We start from the raw sequence: 27,897 nt of genomic DNA on the forward strand, positions 1-27,897 counted from the left end.
GGGAGCCCTTCCTGGTGGGTGGGAAGGGAGATGGTATCTGAAAGGCTCTTCAGAATCTTGGACTATGGAGCCATGTCTGGCATCTCTCATTTTGGACTGTTTTTCCCTCAGGCCAATGTCTTCCTCTGAAGACAGAGCTCCAGGATAGAAGAATCCAATGATCAAGTACGTATTGAGCACCTACATTTTGTAAGGTCCAGTCCAGACTCTGAGAGAGGCCTAGAAGTGTCTAGACCTTATCTTCTAGAACACTAGAGTCTAATTGGGCAAACAAGGCATAGACATATGGAAAGGTAACTACAGAGATAAGGCAGTTAATAAAGGGAAATGACATGGTGGGAGTTAACAGACGTGGGTTTTAATCTGCCTTTGCCACTAACTCTGGGTGAGTTAGTTCTCCCAGATCAGTTTTTCTTAATGGTCCTTAGTTCCTTCCTGGGAAGAATGAGGAAGTGAGACCAGATGATCTCCATCTGAGGTCCCTTCCAACTCAAAATTCTGTAATTCCAAATCACTTTACCTCCATAAATCTCAGTTTCCCTTATCTGTAAAAAAGAAGGAATTGGACCACATCTTGAAAGTTTCTTCATGCTCTTTAAGTCTATGATACAAGGAGATGCCCTGTGGGAAGGGTATTATTAGCAATAAGCATTTAAGGAGTTTAGAGAGGCAGAGATCACTGCCAGGTGGGGACAGTGACAAGATATAAGAGGGGAGGCAGAGGTAGCTTCACAAAGAAAGTGAGATTGGAGCTAGGTTTTGAAGGATAGATAGGATTTGGATGGCATCTGCCTTCAAACCTGCAGAAGGCTTTTGTTTCTGCCACTTGTTCCTTTTTTCCACAACTCATTGCCTGGTACTTAGTTCCCACCTTAAAGTCAGGGGGCATTTAAACGTTTTCTTTTGATGGCTCATAATAAATTATTGGATTATGAGCCATAGGGTCCTCCTTACACTTTGATCAGACTGTTATTATCCATGGGCCTAAGTCACAGGATTGAAAGGTTGAGTTAGGTCAAAGTAGAAGCCAGGATTTAGTGAGTTAGACTCTTTTCCCCAATATATGGGAGGGGGTGGAGTGGGGGAGTTTAGATAGACAAATAAAATAGGAAAAAAGCCTTTATTGAGTGTTTACTATGCGTCAGTAATCACTTAATAAAGGCATCAAGATCAACTACTATACTGACAGTAAGTTCTTTAATTTGAAAAGGCCACAAGCCAAGACCAAAGTGGAGGGAGTGCTGGTGCATGATTTTCTGTTTGCAGATGATTGTGCACTCAATGCAGCCTCTGAAGCTGAGATGCAACAAAGTATGGACCAATTCTCTGCTGCCTGTGCTAATTTTGGCCTAATAATTAACACTAAGAAAACACAGGTGCTCCATCAGCCACCACCACACCATCTATATGTGGAACTATTGGTTACAACAAATGCAGAAGTTTTGAATGCTGTGGATAAGTTCACTTACCTTGGTAGTGTACTTTCCAGGGATGTACACATTGACAATGAGGTTGATGCACACATTGTCAGAGCTAGCTCAGCGTTTGAGAGGCTCTGAAGAAAAGTTTGGGAGAGAAGAGGTATTAGACTGACTACCCAACTGAAAGTCTACAGAGCTGTTGTGCTGACCTCATTGTTGTATGCCTGTGAAACATGGACAGTCTACCAGCACCATGCCAAGAAACTGAATCACTTCCATTTGAACTATCTTAGGAAGATTCTGAGGATCACCTGGCAGGATAAGGTACCAGACAGTGAAGTCCTTGCTCAAGCTGAACTGCCAAGCATTCAAATTATGCTTCAGAGAGTGCAGCTCTGATGGGCTGACCATATTATTCAAGTGCATAATGTACACCTGCCAAAAAGATTATTTTTTGGAGAACTAGCATGGGGCAGGCGATCACATGGTGGTCAGAAGAGGCAATTCAAGGACACTCTCAAGGTCTCTCTCAAGAAATTTGGATTTGAATGTGCCATAGGAGACACTATCACAAAATCGCTCCGCATGGCATGCCCACATCTAAAAGGGTGCTGTGCTCTATAAGCAAAGCAGAATTGAAATAGCACAAAGTAAACGTAGGATGCACAATCTACCCCAAATATTCACATGGACTATCTGTGCCCAACCTGTGGTAGAATATTCTGAGCTCGTATTGGTGTGATCAGCCACAGTAAGACACGGTGAAATTTCATGATGACACACTTTATCATGGTGATGTCATTTTGGTCCTCTTCGAGAATAAAGGACAACAACCAACCTACTATGTGCCAGGCACTGTGCCAAGTGATGGGATACAAATAAAGGCAAAAATAAAGAAGCACCAGCCCTCTGGTGGAGGGAGGATAGCACATAAAAGGAGCTGAAAAGCAGGGAAGAAGAGAAGGCTCTTATTGAGGGGGTGGAGTTGGTGAGATCTGTAGAGTCACGACAGACAAGAGGGAAAGGAGCAAAAGGAACAAATATTTATTTAGTGCCTACTATGTGCTTTACAAATATGATTTCACTTGACCCTCACAACAACCCTGGGAGGTAGATGCTATTATGATCCCCATATTAAAGTTGGGGAAACTGAAGCAGGCAGAGGTTACATCAGGGGAGGGGAACCTGCAGCCTTAAGGCTACGTACGGTCCTCTAGGTCCTTCAGTGTGGCCTTGTGATTGAATCCAAATTTTACAAATCCTATTTATTCTGTAAAATTTGGATTAAGTATTTGTTCTTTGAAGTTTGGATTCAGTCAGAAGGCCACACTGAAAGATCTAGATGGCTACATGTGGCCCTAAGGCTGCAGGTTCCCCATCTCTGATTTAAATGATTTGCCCAGGGTCACATAGTAATTCAGTGTTTGAGGCTAGATTTGAACTCAGGTCTTCCTGACTCTAGGCCTCTAGCTGCCTCTAGGAGGGGAATGAAGCATAAACAACCTGAAACTATCTTCAAAATGAAGACCCCAACAGGAATTTATCAATGAGAGAAGGGGGGCCAGCATTATCGAGGAATATTACAGGGTAAGAAGGTCCCAGGGAATGAGAGAAGTGCCAAGGGGAGAAGACAGCTAGGTGAGAAAACTTACAGAAATGTCACTGGTGGGGGAAATAGGTGAATAGTGCTTCTGTTCCTCAAGAATCAGTATCCACATTAGTCACAAGGAGTCATAAGTGACAGACAGATAGACAGAAAGATAGATAGATAGATAAACAGATAAATAAATACATAGATTAGATTAGATAGATAATTTATTAAGCACTTATTATTAAGACCCTGAGTTAAGCACTGGAAATAATAAGGTAAGCAAAAAAAACAAAAACAGTTCTCAAGGAGCTTAAAGTCTAATGAGTAAGGGCAGCATATAAAAGAGGAGAAGTATTCAAGTGGAGGCAAGGTAAGAAGGTGTTATGGGGTGTCACAGTCTGACAAGTTGGGGAAGAGGATGGTGGACTCTCTGAAAAAGAAGCAAGGACCTCAGGGGTAGGCTGAGCAGCCTCAGGCCAGTGAAGTCAATATTAACTCATCCTGGAAGGTTGGGAGGAGGCAGCTAGGTGGCTCAGTGTTTAGAGTACTGGGCCTGGAGTCAGGAAGACCTGAATTAAAATCGAGACTCAAGTCACTTAACCTCTGTTTGCCTTAATCCACTGGAGAAGGAAACGGCAAACACTCCTGTATTTTTGTCAAGAAAGTCCTAGAGACAGTGGGTCCCAGGGACCATGAGGTTATGAAGAGTCAGACCTGACTAACAATAACAACATAAGATAGGTAGGGCTCCTCTCCCATAGTCTGAAGAACAAGAAGCAGCTGCTCCATTCTTTGCTCAGTGAAGTGGCCAGGTGGGGCTTGCCTTACAGAGAGCTGGAGTCAGGAGGTGCCTACTTGGTATGTTTTGAAGGGCAAGAGAAGGTCCTATTGCTCCCAAAGGTCTTTTCCTCTGAGTGCCACAGTGAATAAATTTCCACCATTATTAATCCATTCCTTTGGCCTTATGTTCTATAGTACTCTCTTGAAATACTCTGGCATTCTTTTTTCTTCCCTCCTATAGCAAGACCTGGACAAAAACCTCCTTGGCCCATCTGCCACCCAATAGTGAGAAAGTCCAGCACAGGTTCTCTAGCCATCATTTACACAGTACCATATTTCATTGGTTTGGGATGGAGGAGCATTTTGACAATGTCCTTGGTTAGAAAGGGTAGGAACCAGATACTCTCATTTTTTTGTTTCCCTGGGAGTATCGAGTGTTGGGTTGTCAATTGATTGAGCAACTGATTGACAGGAGAAAAAGATCACCCTTACACTGCAGGAACCAATAACATGGCCACATCTCTGTAGGTTCCCCAAAGAGGTCTGTGCTCTCTGCAGCAGAATGACTTTCATCTTGTTGACTTGGGTCTCTCTCAGTCCAGGGTGACTGTAGAACCTCTCCTCTGGGGAACTTGCAGGGTTCATCTCAGCCATTCCCCCTTCCTGAACCTCTTGAGTTCTAATTGGTCAAGGCCTCCTACTTTAGCACCAGTACAGAGCACAACTGTCTGGTTCGGTGGGTTCAATCCCAAACAGGCCTTTGGAGAGCCCAGAATCCTTCAGGAGAAAGACACACATAGTTTCCAATTCAGACCAGGCAGCTTCAAACTGAGAAAGAGGAGAAATGCTACCAAAATAACAAAGCTGAATATTAAATACTTTTGGAATAGAATTCAAGGGATCCAGCAGAAGGAACCCGGCAAAAGAGAGCAAGGAACATGTCCATTAGTCAATATTTGTTAAGTGCCTACTATGTGCTGGGTGCTGTGCTAAGTGCCAGGAATACAAAGGCAGTCAAAAGTCAGTTCTTGCTCTGGAGGAGCTGACAGTCTAATGGCAAGAGAACATGGAAACAGCAATGTACCAATACGCAGGATAAAATGAGAAATAGTTGGCAGAGGAAAGGCTCGAGAATTAAGAGGAATCAGGAAAGACTTCCTGCAGAAGGTGAGATTTTAGATGGAACTGGAAGAGGCCCAAGGGGCCAGGAGGCAGAGATGAGTGGAGAGAACATTCTAGGTATGGAAGACAGCCCGTGAAAATGGCCAGAATAAGTCAATGGCAATGGAGTGTCTTGTTCCAGGAAAGGCAAGGAGGCCAGTGTCACTGCATCAAAGAGCATGTAGGTGGGTGGAAGGTATAAGATATAAGAAGACTGGAAAGGCAATGGGGGCAGGTTATAAAAGGCTTTGAATGACAAATAAAGAATTTTTTATTTGGTTCTAGAGGTAATAGGGAACCACTGGAATTTACTGAGTTGTAGGAGCTTAAGGGGAGGTGTTGATGTGGTCAGAGGATAGACTGTAGTGAGGACAGACTTGTGGTAGGGAGTCCAACCAGCAAGCTATTGCAATAGTCCAGACATGAGTGCAGAAGTGGTATGATAAAAAGAATAGAATCATAGGATCTGAGTTCAAATCCTAGTTCTATAAATTACTACCTGTATGGCCATGTGTAAGTCACTTAACCCTTACCTATACAATAGGGTTGGATTAGATGACCTCTAAGGTATCTTCCAGCTCTAAATCTATGATCCTGTGAATTTGTGGGCAAGTCACTTAACCATTCTGGACCTTGGTTCTTCATTTGTAAAATGAAAGGGTTGGACTAGATGGCTTGTCTGGCTTTGGTAGCCAGGTGACAGAGTAGATATTGAATGTTGGGCCTAGAGTCAGAAAGACGTGAGTTCAAATACAGCCTCAGATATGGGATAAGTTGGAGGTAATCTCCAAGGAAAGTATAAGCATTAAAGGGGGATAGAGAAAGGCTTCTTTTGGAAAGTAGAATTTTAGCTAAGACTTGAAGGAGACCAGGGAAGCCAGGAGACAGAGAAAAGGAGGGAGAGAGTTTCTGGCATGGAAGAAAACCTAGGGACCAAGGGCAAAACAATGGCCTTTGATTTCTTGGTCCTTTGATTTGACTCCACATTTGTTCCAGAAGATCGGCAATCAATGGAAGGAATGGAAATGGGATGGAAAATCCTGTCTGCTGTAGCCTGGGCACTTATACATCAGTAAATCAGTACCTTGAAATAAGCACTTGAAATACACTGAACACTATTCTAGGCACTGTGAGTAGGGGAAGACAGAAAGTAAATACAGTTCTTGCTCTCAAGAAACTTACAGTTCATTTGAAGGAGGCAATTTATTGGCCAGACAGACATGCATGAAGATTATGACCATGTATTAAGGAACTATAAATATCTGTATATTCATAGCTCCCAGTGGATTCCAGTGGTCAACATATGAATCAGAGATTGCTGAAGAACTTGGCCTCTGTTTAATGAACAATTTACTTTGTTGTTATAATAGGTTTTTGGAGATGAAAGTAGTTTTGGATGGATTGTCTATTATTTCTGCTGTTCTCAGTTATTGTGGGCAAAATTGCCCAACATACAATAAGAGAAACTGAGGCAAAGTCCTGCACCAATAGCACTTTATTAAAGGGTCCATGGCTCCTTCCAATGAAGTGCACCTCAGATCTCCCTCACAATCTGAGATGGCCTTTTTTCCTTAATGAATGAGTTTTATAGTGCTTGATACACAGAGGGTACAGAAGAAGCAAAGTAAAGCACAAAGTCTCATTGGCTGGTAGACCTATATCTTGACCTTCCAAGAGAATCTTCAGCTCATGCTTATGACAGATTTACCAGGAGAGGCTATCCAAATATGGGCAGAGCTGATGGTCTTCCATTGGCCTCATGTTAGGCAATAGATGGGGGAATAAATTCACAGGCATCTCCAGATAGGATCATTCATTGGTCTAGTACTCATAGGACCTGTTGATCAAGTGTCATAGGATTGTTTCCCTAGCAAAGGGATGAAAAGGATGGAGGTACAATTAAAAAATAGCTGAGGGACTTTCCATGCCATTGAGTCACCTCTCACCTTATAGGGCTTGGTCCTTTATTCTTTGGGCATTGGTTAAGTAAGTTGATTCATTAGATTAACTAATTGTATATAGGTAGACAAGCACAACAGTAATGATCAATGCTCCTATGGAATCAAACTCAACTGAATAATACTAACCAGGGGTCTAAATAAACTAGGGGTCTAAATTAATCATTCCCCACATTATCCACAGGCAAAGAAAACCTGCACTGTGGGTCAACATAATAACACCACTCACTTGCCAGTAGCTGTTTGAATTATAGGAATAATTTCAGTCATAGCTGACTTTTCATGACCACATTTGGGGTTTTATTGGCAAAGATTCTGGAATAGTTCACTATTTCCTTCTCCAGCTCATTTTACAGATAATGAAATTGAGCTAAACAAGGGGTAAGGTACTTACCCAGGGTCACACAACTAGTGTCTGAGACCAAATTTTAATTCAGTTCTTTCTGGCTCTATCTACTGAGCCACCTCACTGCCTAGGAATATCAAGGAATAATAAAAACCAAGAAAGAATTGTCCAAGATCATAGGATCAAGGCTGGACAGAGTCTTGGAAGTCAGTGTGTGAGAGGAAGCAGGGCATTGTGGAAAGACCTACAGTATGAGTTCAACCACTTACTTAGTTTCTTCATCTATAAAATGCAAGTATAGAGTCGAGCTGGGAAACAATGCTACCTCGTTCACAGAAGTATGTGAGGGATATGCTAATAAAGGAGAGGAGTTACAAGTATTGTATGGGGAGGAGGTAGGTAGTATGGCACAGTTCTGAGAATACATCAGTGGTAGATACTTTTGTTATGTAAATGACCTCTTCCAAAGTAGCTCAGAAATTTCTCTGTAACACACTTAAAGAGTTGCCTGATGGTGCTGAGAACTTGAGTAATTTGCCTTTCTATGGTCACACAACCCGTAGATGTCAGAGGTAGTTGAAATTCAGCTCTCCTTGACTCCAAGTCTGTCTGTCTACCATATACACTATTGTTTATTGACTCCACATTTGGGCCTTGATTAGACACTGCTCCATGACAGGAGTTCTGTCCTTTTACATTCAGTATCCTTCAAACTAAAGCAGGCAGGCCTAGCCCTGACCTTTGGAAAAATCTTCAAACTCTAAATAGATTTGGCCTGAAAAAGACAAACTCAACTTTAGCTCTCTTAAACCCTTGTCAATGCTGGGTCTTTAAAACACTCAAACAGATGTGTGCATGTTTGCTGTTCCCAGTTCTCAGCTGATTGTCTACCTTTTAGGATTCAGAAAGAACTTTCTAATAATCAGACTTGCTGAAAGTGGAATGAAGTGAATGAGGAAATGGATTTCCTTGGTAAAGCAGATTAGAAAAGGGGTTTCTTCTGGGTGAGCTGGACTCAGTGGCTACTGAGATCTCTTCCGATTCTCCAATTCTATGATCCTGTGAATTCAGCAAGCTTCAATGAACTTTTTGATAACTGCTTTGTTGAAGGCTATGTGCTGGACTCTGAGGGGGATAGAAAAGTAATAAGGAGATGCTTCTGGCCTTCAAAATCTACTAGAGGGAAAAGAATGGCCAAAATACAAAGTGAAACCCAGAATGTGCTTAAGGGAAGTTCAGAGACAATACAACGTGAGTTCTGGAGGGCAAGACAACTTCTGATTGATGAGAATGACACAAATAATAATAATAGGTAACGTTTATAAAGCATCTCCTATATGTCAGACACTGTGCTAAGTGCTTTACAAATATCTTTTTAAGCTTTAATAATCCTAGGAGATAATGCTATTATTGTAGCATTTTACAGATCAGGAAACTGAGGTAAAAGGTCATACAGCTATTAAGTGCCTAAATTTGAACTCAGGTCTTCCTGACTCTAGGTCCAGGGTTCCATCCTTGGGGTGATGGTCATTGTTCAGTCATTTCAGTCATGTCTGACTCTTCACGACCCCATTTCAGGTTTTTTTTGCAGGGATACTGCAGCAGTTTGTCATTTCCTTCTCTAGTTCATTTTACAGATTAGGAAACTGAGGCAAACAGGGTTAAGGGACTTGCCCAAGGTCACATCAGCTAGTAAGTGAACGAGGGCAGATTTGAATTCAAGTCTTCATGACTTTGGGCCTAGTACTCCATCCACTGCACCACTAAGCTGCCCTGTTGATGGCCACAGCATTTCCAATTTGAGAGGAATACCTAGGAAAGAGAAGACTCACAGGGGACATGATGGCTGTCTTCCAGTATCTTATTTGAGCCGTTGTTGCATAAAAAAGTGATCAGATCTTTGCTGCCTGGCCCCAGAAAGTAGAACTACACCTGATGGCTGTTGGTTACAAAGAGGCACAACTTCCTTACTTCCTTTGAACTACAGCAGAAGGAGCCACCTGGTGAGCTACTGAGCTTTCACACCACTAGATGTTGTTATTGAAATGCTAGTAGATTGGACAAGGCTTTGAAATAACCAAAGAGACATCATATCCGTTAATCTGAAGTGCAGTTCATCTGTGTAATGATAATAATAATTGATAATAATAGCAATAATAGCTAGCACTTATATAATACATGAAAGTCTGTGGCAGCTAAGTGGCACAGTGGATAGAGTGCAGGGCCTGGAGTCAGGAAGACCTATCTTCCTGAGTTCAAATCTGGCCCATCTGTAAAATGAGATGGAGAAGGAAATGGCAAACCACTTCCAGTACCTTTGCTAAGAAAATCCTAGATGAGGTCACCAAGAGTCAGATAGACTGAAAAACAACAAAAAAGGTTTGTAGAGTGCTTTGTAATTATCTTTGCTTTGAACTTTACAATTACCTTGGAGGGTATACTATCATTATCCTTATTTTAGAGATAAGGAAAGTGAGGCAAACATGGATTAAATTACTTGCCCAGGATCACAGAAGATTATAAGTAACGAAGGCTGAGGCAAATGGAGTAAAATGAGGTAAAAAGTGATGTGAGAAAATTTTTGTAAGTGAGAAAACTGAGGCCCAGAGAAGTTAGATGACAAATCAGGAGTTGATGGGGAAAAATGTATTCCAGTCTACTACTCCTTCCTTAAGTCATGAACCTTTGACCCACTGGAAATAACAGTGGTATAATTTGTGACCCGTGCTCCCTTCCTTCTAAAGACTCTGGATTCATACAGAACTGGAGGCTGACCCCCAAGAAGATTAGTAGAACATCAACAGATGAGTGACTGATACTCTGCTTGACAACCTCCAAGGAGGGGGAACCCACTTCCTCTGAAGGCACCCGAAGGACAACTTACCTCCACCCCTACCCCACTGCCCACTACTTAGAGTATGGGTATTTCTATTAGCTGCTTACTGAATGGGTTTCAGAGACTGGGGCTTCCTTCTCATGGTGGACTAACTGCCTCTATCCATGGTCTATAAAAACCAGTAGAACAGTTTCCTTCTTACTTTCTCTTGGACTTTAAGAAGAAAGATTAACACTCATCCAAGCGGCGGTGGGGAGGGGATGTGGAAAACCGTGGCCATGCAGATATCTCCCTATGTAGAAGTAGCTGATGGTGACTTGTATCAGAAGCATGTGGCAGAAGTAGACACATGTTCGTTTGTGGCCTGAGAGAGTGGTTCATGAACATTGTTTGTGAACTCTACCTACTACAGAGGAGGAAGAGGAAGTTTGAATTCCCTAAGCAATATAATTGTAGACTCTAGCTAGGAAAGGGAGATTTCCTGGGGGGCATCAGCTTTGGGAGTTGACTTGAGAACCAGAAGAGGAAAGCCAATTAGTTCCTCAGACAGGGCAAGTCTAATGAGTAAGGAATGCTGATTCAACATTCTCCCAAAGTATGGTTACCATCCATGGGAATATAAACCACAGGACAGTGGTACAAAGGGACAGTGTAGAGCTCTGTATGAATGACTCACAAGCATGCCAAAGGCCTGCCTCAATAGCAATCTCATGTTCAGCTCTCTTCTGGGAGGATCTGATGGATTATTGGAATGTTTTGTGTTTTCTGTATCTGTTTATAGGCTCCTGGTGAGTCCTTTGCATCCTCTGCATTTTCTGTAGCATGAAATAAAGGCTGTCCTATACCTGCTACTTGTACCATATCTTGAGTGCTTATATGAGAACTGGGGACCCCTTTTACTCAGTTTTCTAGGGAAACTAGAAATGGGTCATATCCATAGGATACCCAGAATATTCTAAAAGATTATTGTGGAGGGAGCAACTTCAGGTGGGATCAGTGAGGCAAAGAGAGATAATTAGAGCTGATGAAAGCAGAATGGACTGAGAGGATGTGGGTTGTCAAGCAGAGTATCAAGCACTCATCTGCTGATGCTCTGCTGATCTTGGAATCAGCCTCTAGGTCTGTGTGAATCCAGAGTCTTTAGAGGGAAGGGAACAAGGGCCACAAATTATACCATCATTATTAACAACGGGGCAAAGGTTCATGATCTAGGGAAGGAGTAGTAGACTGGAATACATTTTTTTCCCATGAACTCTTGATTTATCACTTAATTTCTTTAGGTCTCAGTTTTCTTATTTGCAAAATGGTGACAACACCCTAGCCAACTCACAGTGTTTGAGTAAGGATCTAGTGAGATGACAATTTGAAGGGAAGCCTCTAGTGCTATGTGAATGAGATGTATGATTTCTATTGTATTACTACTAGTAATTATTTTAAAAAACCTGTAAGGTGACCCCAAAGAAAAGAGGCAAGAGTGTCAGTCAGCCTGTCAATTAAGATTTCTTAAGCACCATAGGCAAGGTACTGTGCTAAAGGCTGGGGTTACAAAGAAAGGCAAAAGATGGTTCCTGTTCTTAAAGAGCTCACAATCTAATCCTTCCAGGATCCTACCACTGAGAACTAATTTTATGTCATTGAAATAGATTCCAAGCCATGGGACATTTTCTCTCTGTAAAGCTACCAACAGAATGAATGACTCATTGAACAACTCCAAGGCCTTCTGAATAGTAGTTGGCAAAGAAATGCTTAGGTAGGCTCCAGTTCCCAAATTCCTGGATGGAGGAGAGATCATCGCTCTACCTCCCACATAACTGCTCTACCCTAATTTCTCTTGGTAAGTTTTTTTTATCTTAATATTTTATTTTTCCCCAATTACATGTGTTCCTTTTTGTTTTTTATCTCTTTGGAATACAGATCTAGTGGTGGTGTTGCTTGGTCAAAGGGCATTCATGGTTTTATAGCCTTTGGGCATAGTTCCAAATTGCTCTCCAGAATGGTTGAATCAGTATATAACTTCTCCAATCCAAACTTTTTCCCACATCCCCTCCAACATTTGTCATTTTCCTTTTCTATCATATTAGCTAATCTGACAGGTATAAGGTAGTAGCTCAGAGTAGTTTTAATTTGCACTTCTCTCATCAATAGTGACAGAGCATTTTTTTATATGACCATAGGTAGCTTTGATTACTTTGTCTGAAAACTGCCTGTTCATGTCCTTTGACCATTTATCAGTTGAGGAGTGGCTAAAATTTGACTCAGTTTTCTATATGTTTAAGAAATAAAGTCTTTATCAGAGATACTCAATGTAAAAAAAATTTACAGTAAAGTAAAAAATCACAGTAATGATTACCAATTATGTATTTCCCTCCATCCTATTTTCCCCCATTATTCTACTTTCTCTCCCCTTTTACCCTGTTCATTTCAAAAGTATTTTGTTTCTAACTTTACTTCCCCCAAACTGCCCTCCTTTCTATCAACTCTCCCAACCTACCTTCTTTTATCCTTTTCCCTTCCTGCTTTTCTCTATGGTAATATAGATTTCTACACACAACTGAGTGTGCATATTATTCCCTCCTTGAGCCAATTCTAATGAGAGTAAAGTTCATATGTTTCCCTCCCCACTTCCTCCATTTCCCCCTCTTTGTAAAATCTCTTTCAGACCTCTTTTATGTCAGATAATTTATCTCATTCTACCTCTCTCTTTCCTCTTCTTCCAGTGCAGTCTTACTTCTCATCCCTTAATTTTATTTTTTTTAGATAATCATACATTCATTCAACTCACGCATCTGCTTTCTATGTAGACTTCTTCTAACTGCCCCAATATTGTAAAAGCTTTTAGGAGTTATAAATATCATTTTTCCATGTAGGAATATAAACAGTTTAATCTTATCAAATCCCTTATGATTTCCTCCTACTGTTTACCTTTTTATGCTTCTTTTGCATTTTGTATAAGAAAGCCAAATTTTCCATTCAGCTCTGGTGTCTTCATCAGCGATGCTTGAAAGTCCTCTATTTCTTTGACTATCCATTTTTGCCCCTGAAGGATTATACTCAGTTTTGTTGAGTAGGTGATTCTTGGCCAGGATCCTAGCTCTTTGACCCTGTGAAATATCTTATTCCAAGCCCTCTAATCCTTTAATGTAGAAACTGTTAAATTTTGTGTTATCCTGACTGTGGTTCCATTATATTTGAATTATTTCTTTTTTGATTGCTTGGAGTATTTTCTCCTTGATTTGGGAGGTCTGGAATTCAGCTATAATATTCTTTGGAGTTTTCATTTTGGGATATCTTTCAGGAGGTGATTGGTGAATTCTTTCAATTTCTATTTTACTTTCTGGTTCTAGAATATAAGGGCAGTTTTCCTGTTGAAAGATGATGTCTAAGCTCTTTTTTCTTTATCATGACTTTCATTTCTCTTCCCAATTTTTCCTCTATTTTTCTTGCTTGATTTTTAAAATTCTTCTTCAGCCCATCTGTGGCCAGAGACCAATTCTTTTTTTTTTTTTTTTTTGAGACTTTGGCTGCAGGAATTTTGACTTTGTTGTCTTCTTCTGAGCGTATGTTTTGATCTTTTTTGTCACCACAGTAACTTTCTATGGTCTGAATCTTTTTCTGTTGTATGCTTGTTTTCCAGTCTATTTCTTGACTTTTAACTCTATGCTAGTGTGGGGCTCTGCTTCCCAAATGGAGGGGGTACTGTCCCAAGCTTAAAGGGTTTTGTACAGCTGTTTTCAGGGCTAATTCTGAGGACTTGTAAGTTTTTGGCTCTCCCAAGGTATTATGATCTAGGAAGAGGAGTGTTTATTATTCTCCTGTACTGTGCACTGGTTTGTGAGTGACCATAAGCACGCTTTTCAACTATGGAATTTTGACCAGGGTCCCTGCTCCCCTGTGGCTGTAAGCTCTGCTGTGCTAGTGGTCCTCCTATCACTGGAACCAAGACCCAGGACTTTGACCCAGATCCAAATATAGTCAATGCAACAGAATCCTGCCCCTGGTACCAGCCATGGGCCCCCAGTAAATCTTTGGACCTATTGTCCAATCCCCTTACCATCTATGGACTGAGATGTCTGGCAACCACCACTGCTGCCAATGATCCAATCATCCCAAGGCCTACTACTGCTGTTCTGTGTGTGACCTGTGCTGGACTGTGCTCCTCTCTCACCCTGGTGCAACAGACCTTTCCTGCTGAACTTCTGAGTTGTCTTGGGCTGGAAAATTGTTTCACTCCATTTTTTGGAGGATTATACTGCTCTAGAATTCGTTTAGAGTCATTATTTAAAGGTATTTGGAGGGGTTGGAGGGAAAGCTCAGGTAAGTCCCTGCCTTTACTCTGCCATCTTGGTTCTGCCAATAGTACATCTCTCTCTGTAGGCTTTTGCCAGATAGTAACAACCCTATCTGAGCTTTGTAGTAAACAGTATGTAAAAAGTGTCTCTGTGCATGGGAAGACCTTTACCTATAAACACACTTCCCCATCACTGACTCATCTGCTGAAGATAAGAATTGGAACCACTCTAGGATCATGTAAGGATATTTCTCATTTTCAGCCAAATTTGGTCGACCCACTCATCTCTTACTGATATCAACAACTATAAGAATCTGACTCCTAAAAGATTCTCAGGTCCCCAGCAAGTCAGCTTAGCTCTCTGTTGAGGAACACCTATATCCACATTGGTGGTTGAAAATGTGGACCTAACTTTCAAAAAGCCAGAAGCTCATCTTTTAAAACAATCTATACTTATTGAAGTCCCTATGTGAGGGCAGAATGCATCTGAGAGCCACCAGAGACACAGTCAATATGTTACAGGTCTGAAGTGGGAGAATCTGAACTGAGTGGGGAAATGTAGGCAGATGGGGGCATAGTCAGTAGAGCACTGGACTTGAAGTCAGGAAGACTTGAGTTCTAATCCTACCTCAGACACTTATTAGCTGTGTGAGCCTAGGCAAGTCACCTAACTTTTCTAGGCCTTCATTTCCTCATCTATAAATTAGGATAATTATAGTTCCTACCCCATAGGGTTGTGAGGATCAAATGAGAAAACATATGTAAAGTTCTTGGCAAGGCTTAAAAAGCTACATAAATGCTAGCTTGCTGTTATTAAGTAGAACAGCTCAAGGCACTGCCTAACATACATTTCTGTCCCATCATACATCCCTTGCCACTACAATAATAATAACAATATTTATATAGCATTTACTATGTGCCAGTTACTTTACTATTATTATCTCATTTGATTCTTACAAAAACCCTGGAAGGTAGGTGCTGAGATTATCATCATTATCCCCATTTTAGAGATGAGGAAACTGAGGCAAACAGAAGTTAAGTGACTTACCCAGAGTCACACAGCTAGTAAGAGTCTGAGACTGGATTTGAACTCATCTTCCCAGCTCCAAGCCAACTACTCTACCCACTATATTACCTGGTAGCCAATGGCCCTATGCCATTCCCCAAACACACAAAACATGCTTCCTGTCCTCTTGCCACCAAAACAAAAACATGCCCAAGGTCAATAATCCATCTTGCAAGTGTCAACACTGCAAACACTCATTCTAGGTTCCCTGGTTCCAGCCTCCATGGCATCTTTGGCAGATCTGTGATCCCTGTGGGCAGTCTGTCTGAATGACCCAATAGCCCAAGGAGAGAAGTACTGGCTTAAGAACAACCAGCTAGGATGAGGAAGCTCATTCATAAATCCCCCCTGGGCCCTCCATTTGAGTAATTCACTCTACAGTCCTAAAATGCCAATTCTTTGACTTTTTTTATTTGTCCCTCATTGTACTTGATTCCAAGGAGTCCCACATCTACTACATTTGAAAAAATCAAACTCCACTGCCCTAAAATACTGGTGGTCTTCACTCCCCTCCCACCCCCGCAAGGTATAGTTGCATAAGTTGGGTACAGAATGTGACAAGTCTAGGGGAAAGCATACTTTGGTTTTCTTTGTTGTTGTTTGTTTGTTTCTAAGAGGGACAGAACACAGGCTCCAGCAAGATCCTGCAATGACTAGGCTAGATGCCAGTGGTAATTCCCACCACAGGCCTTATGGGAAGGAAGCTAAAGCATGTGAGTCAGTCAGGGTCGGACTGATAGCATAGGCTTCCCAAACATGAGGATTGCTTCTCTGACATCATGGGGCTTGAAGAAGAATAGCTGGCCTTATTTAGCACTTTAAGGTTTGCAAAGCACTTTAGAGATACTGCCTCATTGTATACTCACAGGAGCCCGTGAAGCCCATGCTGTTATTGTCCCTCTTTTGCGTATGGTAAAAATGAGGCAGATAGTAGTTAAGGGACTTGCCCTGGGTTACGCAGTTAGGGAGTATCTGGTGCAAGACTTGAACTTGAGTCTTCCTGAGTCCAGGTCCAATATTCTATTCACCATGTCAACTAGCTGGACCATGGGATCATAAATGAAGAGCTAGAAAGGGATCTCAGAGGTTATCTGGTCCAACTCTGTATTTTATAGATGGGTCTCCAGAAGGTTAAGTGACCTGCTTATATATTTATTTTCCTAAGCTTATTTCCAAAGACAAATCTCCAAGCAAATAGGCAGGTGGGTTTGGGCAGGCTGGAGGAAGACTATTTGTATCCTTCTTTAATATATTTCCTTTGGTCACTGGTATTTAGACTGCTGCCAGGTCATAGCCCAAAAGGATATGCTTAAGAAACACATGGACAACATGGAGGGTCCTCTAAAGACACCAAGATCCATTGGTACCCATCTTAGACTCTTTGTGCCAAATGTTCCGTCCTGAAATCTTTTACAATGCCCAACTATCCACAGAGCCCCCAAAACCAGTGTGGTTGACTCAGCTCTCAAAAACACGAATAATTCATTAAATGACATTGATTTTTCCCTTTGAACTTGGAGCCATTGGTCTGAGGTGATTCTGACATGGCCAAGAGATTATCTAACATATGGAAATGTCCTTTGCTTGACGATCTGGGTTTGGCATTTTTGATTTCTTGTACTAAAGTCTGCTATTGACACTCAACAAAAAGATCAAGCCCTTTCCCTGTGACTCAGTTGTATGGAAAGAACAGAGGTGAAAGTGCAGAGTTGGTGAATTTAGAGAATAAGCAAAGAGATCTGTTTCTAGTCCCAATTCCACCACAAACTAGCCTTATGAGTCTTTGAGCAGGTCATTTCACATTCAGTGACCTTCTGCTTCCTCATTTATAGTCCACTGTACCTGCAACCTCCCTGGTAGGGCTATTATGGAGATTAAGAGAGATAAAGTATGAGAAATCTCTTTGAAAACACTTGCAACATTCTTGTTACCCATTCCTACCCTCTCTGTATCACGCTGGTGCCTCAACATTCCTTTAACAGCAGATTTGGGACCTCAGGTATTACTATAAGTGATGTTGATCTAACGCTTTAAAGTTTCCAAAACACTTGACGCATTATTTTGCATTCCAAGCTCCAGTGTGGTTCTGTGAGGTAGGTACCGCACATATAATGACTCTCATTTTACAGATGATAGAAATAAGGCTTGGAGAGGTTAGGTTCTGTCTCCATAGTTATTGGCATCAGAAATGATGTTAGAGTTTAGGTCTTTCTGATGTCAGATCTAATACTCAGTCCCAGAAGCCAAACTACCAGAGCACCTTAGACAGGGAGGTTGCAAAGGAAGAATTCAGAGAGCCAAGACTTCAGACTAGAGGGAAAAAGAAAAACTTCTTAATCCTTCAGGAGGTAACTACAGAGATAATTAGAGACAAATTATGGGAACCCTCTACAGGAAAGATCCCTCAATTATTGGCCATTAACTTTTATCCCAAAAAAGCGAGGGGAAGAGTTGTGTTACAAGAATCTTTTGCTTGAGGCCTGGTCAAGCCATCATAGGAAAAAAATAATGGGGGTGGGGATGGGGACTATATTGGCATTGTGGAAGGGTTTTTTTTTTTCTCTTTATTTCCCTCCAACTGTTCTTCTTTGGTTTGACTCTACTGTCATCATCCTTCCCCCAGAAATGCTCATTGCCAAGAAACTCATCATCATGAGATTGCATCAGCTTTGGTACTCATACTCTATTAGGACCCTCAGTGCTGATGTTCCTCTGATTAAAAGGCTGGAGTATAGAGCACAAACCCCCTTCCAAAGCTTCCATACAAAGAGGCCGTGGAAGCCTACCTAAATCTTCATGTATCTGACTACATCATTATTACATCATTATTCTATAGTGGAAACCCAGAGCACCATGGGGCCAACTTGATAGATTTGGAGAAGAAGGCATAAAATGCCTGGACAGTTTGATGGGTCCGTGTCAGTCTTTTAATTCATGTATCTTTATAGCTATGATCCAGGGGTTCTTTGATTTTTAGGGACTCTATGAACTTAGATTTGAAAAAAATTACATCTTCATTTTTATTAATCTTTGGTTTCTTTTGCAATCCTATGTATTTTATTTTCTGAATTTAAAAACATCATATTAAGAAGAAATTCTTAAGTAAGTTTTACCAGACTGCCAAAGGGGTCTGTGAACCCTGAAAAAGGTTAAGAACTCCTGCTGGAAAAAAAAAAAAAACTAGGATGGATAAAAACAAATGCAGTATTTAATTCCCCTGATTCCCTGTGAATGCTGTTAAATATTGCTACTTCTGGCTGCTTAAGCTTGATTATGTTACTCTCCATTAATGAAAAAACCCTTGGCATTTAAGTGACTCAGCTGCACTGGGATATTTCAAAAGCAGATTTAGAATAACAAGTAAACATTGTCAGGCTGTGTCTGAAAGGACCAAGGTGCAACATATTTCATCAGCCTCCAGGATCACTCTTGATGAACGTGCATTTTAAAATGTCAGCTAGATGTCAGCTCAGAAGCTTTCAAATTGAAATTCAGATGACTTTTCATGACTAAAGATCTTAATTATGCTCCAAGCTTGAGGTTTTCTATGAATAGCATCCACTTCTCTTAGGAATTGGGTTGAAAAGGAAGATAGGGGCTTCTTCCTTCTTTATTACTCATTTTGACATTCAACTTGTTGTTTTTCAGTCATGTTCAGCTTTTTGTGACCCCATTTGGGGTTTTCTTGGAAGAGATACTGGAGTGGTTTGCCATTTCCTTATCCAGCTCATTTTGATAGATGAGGAAACTGAGGCAAATAGGGTTAAATGACTTGACCAGGGTCACAAAGCTAGCTAAATGTCTGAGGCAGGATTTGAATCAGGTCTTCCTGATTCCAAGCCCAACTCTCTCTCTCCACTTTGCCACCTAACTGTCCATTTAGCATTCATAATCTGACAACAACCTACCTTCCTAGGCTTATAACATATTATCCCATGTATCCTTTGTTTCAAAGCCAAACTAGACTCTTTACTCTTTTCCAAACATCAATATTTCCACTTAATTGAAATCCTTCAAGTGTCATCTCAAAGGCTACCTACTCCGTGAAACCTTCTATAAACCCCTTAAGACAGCCAGCAGTAAACTCTCCCTCCTTTGAACTCTTATAGCCCTTTGTAATATTTATTTGTTCTTGACTCATTTTATTTTATATTTTGTGCATACTTCAGCCCCCCTGATAGATGTATATAAACTCTTTGAGGCAAGAGCTGTGCCATTCACCTCTACCTCCTCAGTGTTTAACACAGTGACTTTCACAGAGTATGTACTATGTAAATGGTTTCTGAAATAATTAACAATGTAAGGAGATTAGTAAGGCTTTGTGCTGGTCAAAATATGGCCCATAAGTCAGGAGATGTGTTGCCAGTAGAGTTATATGATAAAAGAAGGAATGTGCACCTTGCCAGTATTCACCTGGCTTCATTTGCATGCCAATCAAAGAGAATATTGGGACTAGGGGTCACCTTGGGACTCTAGCATTCATATAGTTCCTGTTCAGTTTTTTTAGTGGCAAAACAGCTTTTTTTCTGGGACAAACTCAAGATCAACAGTCAAATGGGGGTTCAAAGGAACTTTCTAATCTCAAGTTAGATAGTTGTCTGGGATCAGGGACCTCAAATCAGCATTAAAAAAAGGACAGTTAAAAGAATAGATGTAATCTTAGCCTGAGGCATTCTGCTAACTTTTGGGAACTCTGACTAGGTAGGATGACTCCTTCTGTTCAGTGAAAAAAAAAAAATCAGATAACCCTTTTCAGGGAGAGGTTTTCTAGCCATTCTATGAACTAAGAAGAGGACCAAGACCAGCAGATGGCTGTAGAGAGTAACTCACCAAGCAACAACATGATATCTACCAGAAAACAGTTATATCTTTACCAGAGAATAGTGAATTTCTAATATTTCAGAGGCGTGACACCTTGGACCTTCCACAAGTGTGCCACAACCATGTTTCCTATTTTGTGTCCCCCAAACATGTTCCTTAGGTCAGTGAGTTCTCTGTGAGTCCTTCCCAACAGGCAATGTGGTAATCTGTTGTGCTCATGGTAGGAGTGGGAGAGAGTATTTGTTCAATCATGTCCTGTTCTTTGTGACCCCATTTGGAGTTTTCTTGGCAAAGATACTGGACTGGTTTGCCATGTCCTTCTCTAGCTCATTTTACAGATGAGGAAACTGAGGCAAAGAGGGTGAAGTGACTTGCCCAGGGTCACACAGCTAGAAAGTGTCTGAGGCCAGATTTGAAGAGTGGTGCCAAGCAATGGAGCATCTTCCTCAGTATCCCTGCCATTTACCCACAACTGTCTAACCACTCATTCAAATGCCCTTTCTCTCACTATCCATTTCCCCTATCTAAGCACACAGCTGCAGAGGTCCATTCAAGGCCACTGGGACAGCTAGGCAGCTTCTCACTGGGTCTTAATCCCTTTTGCTGTTTCTGTTGGGGGCAGGGGCAAGAAAATCAGTAGCAAGGGCAGAGAATAGGATAGAAACTGAGGGAGGGTTCCCCATCTGCACCTAATCTAATAGATTCATATTAGTGACAGCATAAAAGGACGATAGAAAATGAAGGATCCTACTGCCTGGAAGACTAGAGACCTAGGTTCCTGTCACAGGCCTGTCCGGAGTTAGCTGTGAAGTACTGGGCAAGTGTATGAGTTGTTCTAGGCTTCATTCTCTCCATCTAGAACATGGGATATTGGAGACAAGGCAAGGTATAGTGGAAGGATCATTGGATTTACAGAGTAAAAACCTGGATTTGAATTCTGACTTTGATATTTACCACATTTGGAGTCTTGGGCAAGTAATATTCTTCTCTAGGCCTCAGTTTCCTCATCTGTACAATGAGGGAGTTGGACTAGATAATATCTAAGGTCTCTTCCAACTCTAAGAGACTTTGTGTCTGTTAAAAAATTCTGGGATAATTAAGTCATCTATCCTTCCTCTTCTCCCTTAAACAATGGTTCATTCAACTGACTATGTAAATAATAATAGCTAACATTTATATAGTGCTTAAGATGAGGGCAAGAAAGGGGCTATGAGACCCCCACAAAGAGCAGGTGCCAGGGACAGGTCGACTGGAGAAGAATTCATGAACTCAAGCATTGTGAAGTCAAGGTAAAGATTTAATACGCTTTTCAATGGGCAAGAGTTCCTAGGGAACCTGCAACCTTGAAGGGCTACAGGGAAAGTTTACACAGGATATTCTATAGTATTACTTGTGCCAAATATGCTAATTAGGTGTTTGGGGATGGGATTAGGGAGTGATTAAGGAGTGGTCAGTTCTTAAAGGAACATGCACTTTTGCTATCTACTGCGCAAGTATTTTGCCCAAAATTCATTGGAAAATAGCCCATGGCAGGGGCTACCTGGAGGGGTGGTTTTAGGCCTGAAGTGTCACTAAGCCAACCAACAGTCAGGGCTGACCAGGAAAATCCAAGCTTCTCTTGTCAATGTCTTGTTAGACAAGATTAATGTAAGGGAGTCCAGGTATGTCTAAGTCTAGGATACATATGATTAGTCAGTGCGTAGTAAATGTCGTGATGACCTGTTAAGCCAGTACAGACCTGGTTCAAACTAATGAGTTCCATGGGTGCAGCTGGCTACTATAGCAGGAAGGAAAGTTGTTGCTAGGGCAACTGTGTCCTTGGGCTGGGGAGAAACTACCTGAGATAGTACTTGGAGGCTAGGGAGAAATATGATTTTTAAAGAGAAATGTGATTTTAGAATTTGGGGCCCAAGTACATGCACCCAAGCACCCCATCACTTACTATGTGCCAGGAACTCTGCTAAACACTTTATAAATACCTCATTTGATCCTTGAGATTGACCTTGGGAGGTCAATACTATTATCATCCTTATTTTATAATTAAAGCAACTGAGGCAGAAATTAATTAAATGATTCACCCATTGCCACATAGCCAGGAAATATTAGAGGCAGAATTAGAACCCAGGTGTTCCTGGGTCCAACACTATCCACTATGTTCAGGTCCCTCTCATGTGGGTGCCCATGCAAGACTCAGTTTTGGCAAAATTGTCAAGAAATAGTTGCTTTTTTTCAGATCTCTCAGCCTTTCCTTTCTGGGTATTTCTGCCTATATGACGTCTTCTCCTAATTACAAAACCTTGACCTCAGCTAAGGACTTGATATTTCTCTTTTTTAACTTATTAGGGATATAAGTCACAGAATTATCTGGGTGGGTGGGAGGTTACTCACATTAAGCTGTATCTTTTTATTGAAATATGAAAAACTTTGTCTTTGTTTTTCGCTGTTGTTGTTTTAAGCCAGATATCAGAAAAGCAGGCAGCTGACGTGTTTTTAGTCCTAGGGGACATTTTAAGTACCTGAACTTGTACCACCCACAGCTAGATTCCAACAATAGTTACAAATACTGGCTATGTCAGTCAACAAGCATTTATTAAATTTCTTACTATGTGCCAGGCACTGGATATATCCGTTTCTCGGTGTGTTTTCGCAAGTTAAAGTAGGAAAAAAAAGCAAATTCTAGATTATTCTCAGTGGGCTTGCATTCAATACAACTCAGATGCTTCTCTGAAGGCTAAATAACCAACCCTTCCACTGAATCCCTTAATGACATGTCTGGGCTTGGCTCCCAGTTAATACTTCATAATTGATCTCTCTGGAACTCTGCAGAAACTCCTCAGGGATATTGTGATGGGAAGCATGCTGTTGGTTATCCAAACAACAAAAGCAAACTTCTCTGGAAGAGATTTTGGCACTCTGAACTACACTCACATCTGACTGGAAACCCAGTAGTTAGCTCCTTGTTACTCCACCCACAGAGTCTCTCCTTTGGGCTCAGCACTGACTTTGTAGTAACCATCCCTCTTCTGTTGTAAAAACCGCAACAAATTCACAATGCTAAATACAGTTTTCTCAACTCACTAAACCTGCAGAAATTGTACATTTCTACCATTTGCACCAGGGAAGGTAGGTGGTATCAGAGTGACAAATTTCAGAGTCAGGAAGACTTAAGTTTAGATCTACTCCGGACAATAGCTATGTGACCCTGGGAAAGTCAAATAAATTATCTGTGTTTCAGTTTCCTCATCTGTAAAATGGTAATGAAACCTATGGCCCCTATCTCACAGGGTTGTGGGGAGGATTAGATAATATTGTATATGTAAAATGCTTTGTATATCTTAGAGTGCTATATCAATGTTAATTACTATTATCAGCTGCACAATTAATTTGTGCCACAACCTTCCCACTCCCACCCCTCATCCACCCCATCTCTTATTTATCTCTTTCTGAAGCTTTTATTTTCTAGCTATGGGAACACAGGCACCTACTGGAAGAAAATGTACTTGAGATCCCCCCAAGATACAGATTTCCAAGAAAACCTAAGACCAGTGTTAGCCCTAGATGTAGGTAATCAGTTGGCGAGCACCTATTAAACACCTATCTATACCATAGGGTAGGCATTGTGCTAGGTACTGGTAATACAAAGACAAAAATTAAAGTCTCTGTTCTTGAGGAGTTTATAATCTCTCAAGGGAGATAACAAATACGTATATAAATACATACAGAATAATATCAAAATAAATATAGTGTCATTTATGTAAGAGCAGTTAGGTGGTGCAACAGATAGAGCTTTGGGGCTGGAGTCAGGAAGATTCATTTTCTTGAGTTCAAATATGATCTCAGATACTTCCTAGCTGTGTGATGCTGGGCAAGTCACTTCAGCCTGTTTGCCTCAGTTTTCTTCATCTGTAAAATGAGCTGGAGAAGGAAATGGCAAACCACTCCAGTATCTTTGCCAAGAGAACCGCAAAATGGGATTGGACATCCTGAAGCAACTGAACAACAACAAATTTATGGAGGGAGGGCACTAGCCGTTGGAGGATCAGGAAAGGTTTCATATAGCAGGTTGTGCTTGAAGGAAACGAGATTCTGTGAGGTGAAAACTCATTTGAGGCACATGAGATTGCAGTGCAAAAGCATAGCAATGTGCGGGAGGGCCAGGAAGAAGGCCAGTTTGCCAGCCTGGTTGGACTCTAGAATGTGGGAAGGAGAAGTAATTTGTGATAAGGCTAATAAGATTGTTTGGGGTTGGGTTTTGAAGAGCTTTAAAAGACAAATAGGGGAATTATATTTGATCCTGAAGGTAACAGAAGGTCCTTGGAGCTTACTGACTAGGGGATGGTGGTAGAGGTAGTGGTCAGACTGGCCCATTAGGAAAATCACTTTGGCAGCTAAGTGGAAGACAGATTGGAATGGCCAGATACTTGAGGCAGGAAGACTAATAAGGAAGGTTAATAAGGGCTTGTTTTAGGTTGGGTCTGAGTACATAGAGGGGGACAGATACCCAAGATATTGTAAAGGTGGATAGATTTGACAACAAATTGACTACATGGGGTGAATACAAATAAAGATTTGAGGATGATCTCAAGGCTTTAGATCTGGTGACCTGGGACTATGATTGTTCTTAACAATATTAGGGAAGCTGGAAAGAGAGGAGACAAAAGATAATGAGTTCTGTTTTGGACATGTTGAGTTTGAGATGGAACTCAATTCAAGATATTTGATTCTGCTGGACTATAGATCATGAGAGAGATTAAGGCCTGATATGTAGGTCTGGGAATCATCTGCATAGAGATAATCATTGAACCCATGGAAGCTGATGAGGAACATTAAGCAAGATCATATAGAAGGAGAAGAGAAGGTCCAGGGTGGAGCCTTGAGAACCTTCATGATTAGTTGGTGTGACATGGATGATAATCCAATAAAAGAGGGTGAGAAGGAGCAGTTAGACTAGTAGGAGGAAAACCAGTAGAGAAGAATGTTACAAAGACTTAGAGAGGAGGGAATATTCAGGAGGAGATAGTGATCAACTGTGCAAAGAGTTCAAGAAGGATGAGGACTGAAAAAAGATCATTTGACTTAGCCACTGTGGGATCATCAGTAATTTTGAGGAGAGCAGCTTCAGTCCAATGAGGTTGGAAGTTATAGTGCAGAAGATACAGAAGCTATTGAGAGTAAAAGAATTCCAAGCACCTAGCTTAGAAAGGGAAAAAATTGAATGTAGTTTGGGCTATGTTAAATGTGGCCAGGAGTTGATTGAGTTTAGGAGTTCTGAGCTGCAGTAGGTCTAATGCCAATCAGGTGACGGTACAAAGTCTGTCCCAAGTGTGGTCAGTCTGAAAAAGGGCAGGGCCATAGCTTACTAAGAAGGGACAAAGGTGTCCAGAAAGGAAACCAGACCAGGCCAAAGCTTTCATGACAATAAGTAGTGGGGTCATGTGTGAATGACCACTGAATATTGTTAAATGGGCAGTGCTGTCAGAATACCCAAATGGAGATGTTTTGGGTAGGTAGTTGTAAATGTCCATCTGGATCTCAAGAGAGAAGGCAGGGTTGGAGACAAAGATTTGGGAATCATCTGTATATACCTAACTGAAGTTCTGAGAGTAGATGAGATTTCCAAGTGAGGGAGATACATAGGCAGTGCAATAGAGAGGCAAACAGACAGATAGAGAGTTCCAGGGAAAAGAGAAAGTCAAGAATTATACAATTTCAGAGTTAGAAGGGACCTCAGGGCCATCTAGACCAAGCTATAAGTGAAAAAAAGAAATTCCTCTATCTCAGGGATTCTTAACCTAGGGATTGTGAAATTTGTTTGTCCTAAAAATATTTTTATAGTTGCTTTTCGATATAATTGATTTCCTTTGTAATCCTACATTTTAAGAAATATTATGCATTTAAAAACTATTCTGAAAAGGGGTTCACCGGTCAGCTAGGGATCCATGAAACATAAGTAACTTCACAACATATTTAGTAAACAGTCATTTAGACTTTGTTTGAAGACCTCCTTCCGTAAGGGGAATCCCCAAAACCCTGAAGACAGCTCATTTTGTAAGCTCTAATTGTTAGGAAATTCTTTCCATCAAAGCCTTAATTTACCTCTTTTCAATTTATAGCCACTGCTCCTATCTCTGGCCTCTGGGATCAAACAATAATTATAATACCCTTTCCTCATTCCATCTTTTCAAATATTTGAAGACAACTTTTATGTTCTCCCTTTAGTCTTCCTTTCTCTGGAATAAATGTTCTTATATGTCAATTTCTTATATGTCAATTTATGGCCTTTCACCATTCCAGTTATAACTGTCTTCTGCAACCCTCCAGGTTATCAATGTCCTTTCCAAAATGTGGTGTCTAGAAATGGTCAGAACCCTGGAGAGCACTGATGAATAGAGGGCAAAGGAAGAGTTGACAGAGAAAGGCCAATTAGTGAGTAAGGAAGAGAACCTGAAACAGCGTCACTGATACAAGGAGAAGACAGAGCTTTAAGAAGTATTCAAGGTGTTCACTGGTATCAAATGCAGAAGAGAAAGAGAAAAAGAAAGACAGAAAAGGTTGTGGGTTTAATAAACAGAACTCACAACCTCGACAAAAGAAATCTCAAGTTTGTTCATGTTTATATATTGTCTCCTTCACTGAGAGTGTGAAGTACCTAGTGAAGAGACCACCTTTTGGCTTTCTTTATATCTCCACCCCTAATCACAGTGCCTGGCTCATAGTAGGCATTTAATTAACATCTATTGACTGAGAAGGGATCTATTGAACTCCTGCTATGTTCAAGGGGGTGTAGAGTGTGTTCAGAGAGGATCAGTACCTTTGGTGTGATGGCTGCCAAGCCCTTTTCAGGGCTTTTTCCATCTTTGGTGTACACCTGTTCCACCTAACTCTCACCTGTGGATCCAAGAAGCTCCAACATGCACAGCAGCCACAACCCAGTAAACCATTTCAGCAGACAGGTCAAACCAGGTTCAGGGTAACTAAGGGGTCTCAAACCCACTTCGTGTAACTCTGTCTCACTTAAATCCAATTTACACATGAATCAAAAGACATCACCCATACCATTTCACTACTATGCCTCCAAGTCCTGTGGTGACAGGTAAGTGATGAAGCAGCAGGTATGGATACACTGGGAGCTGTAGTCACAACCCTGCACACAGGCAGCCCAAGCCATAGGATCATTTCTTACTGGAAGCAGCAGTGGTACTCGACAGTCCCCTGGGTGACTGAGTAGCCTTTTAAGGATCACACTGCTCACCTCCTGGTGTGAGGAAGGGGGCTAGAAAAGGTGCCCTAAACATTCTCTGCTTACCCAACCCTGGCTTGATTACTGCGGCAGGCAGGGAATCCCACTATGTGGTCAAAACACAAAAAAATGTACATAGTGTAAGAAAACATCTACAAAGATGATTCCACTCACCATCAACACATGGAACATGCGCACACTAATAGATAACACAAAATCCAGTCAACCTGAAAGAACTGCTCTTGTTGCAAAAGAACTCAACAGGTATCGCATCCAAATAGCAGCTGAGTGAAACAAGGTTGGCAAATGAAAGCCAGCTTATCGAAGTTGGAGCTGGATACACCTTTTTCTGGAGTGGGCATGGTGAAGGGGAGTGCCATGAAGCTGGT

The 27,897-nt window shown here is 41.2% G+C and overlaps 1 long non-coding RNA gene across 1 annotated transcript; it reads left to right on the top strand.

The window, feature by feature from the left end:
- The first annotated feature begins 109 nt into the window (after positions 1–109).
- Positions 110–27,330, top strand: LOC140528057 (uncharacterized). Its single transcript, XR_011975045.1, has 3 exons — positions 110–165; positions 11,737–11,927; positions 26,590–27,330. It is a non-coding gene; the product is annotated as an uncharacterized lncRNA (long non-coding RNA).
- Positions 27,331–27,897: the final 567 nt, after the last annotated feature.

The sequence above is a fragment of the Notamacropus eugenii genome, chromosome 1 (assembly GCF_028372415.1).
Source record: "Notamacropus eugenii isolate mMacEug1 chromosome 1, mMacEug1.pri_v2, whole genome shotgun sequence".
Taxonomy (NCBI): Eukaryota; Metazoa; Chordata; class Mammalia; order Diprotodontia; family Macropodidae; genus Notamacropus; species Notamacropus eugenii.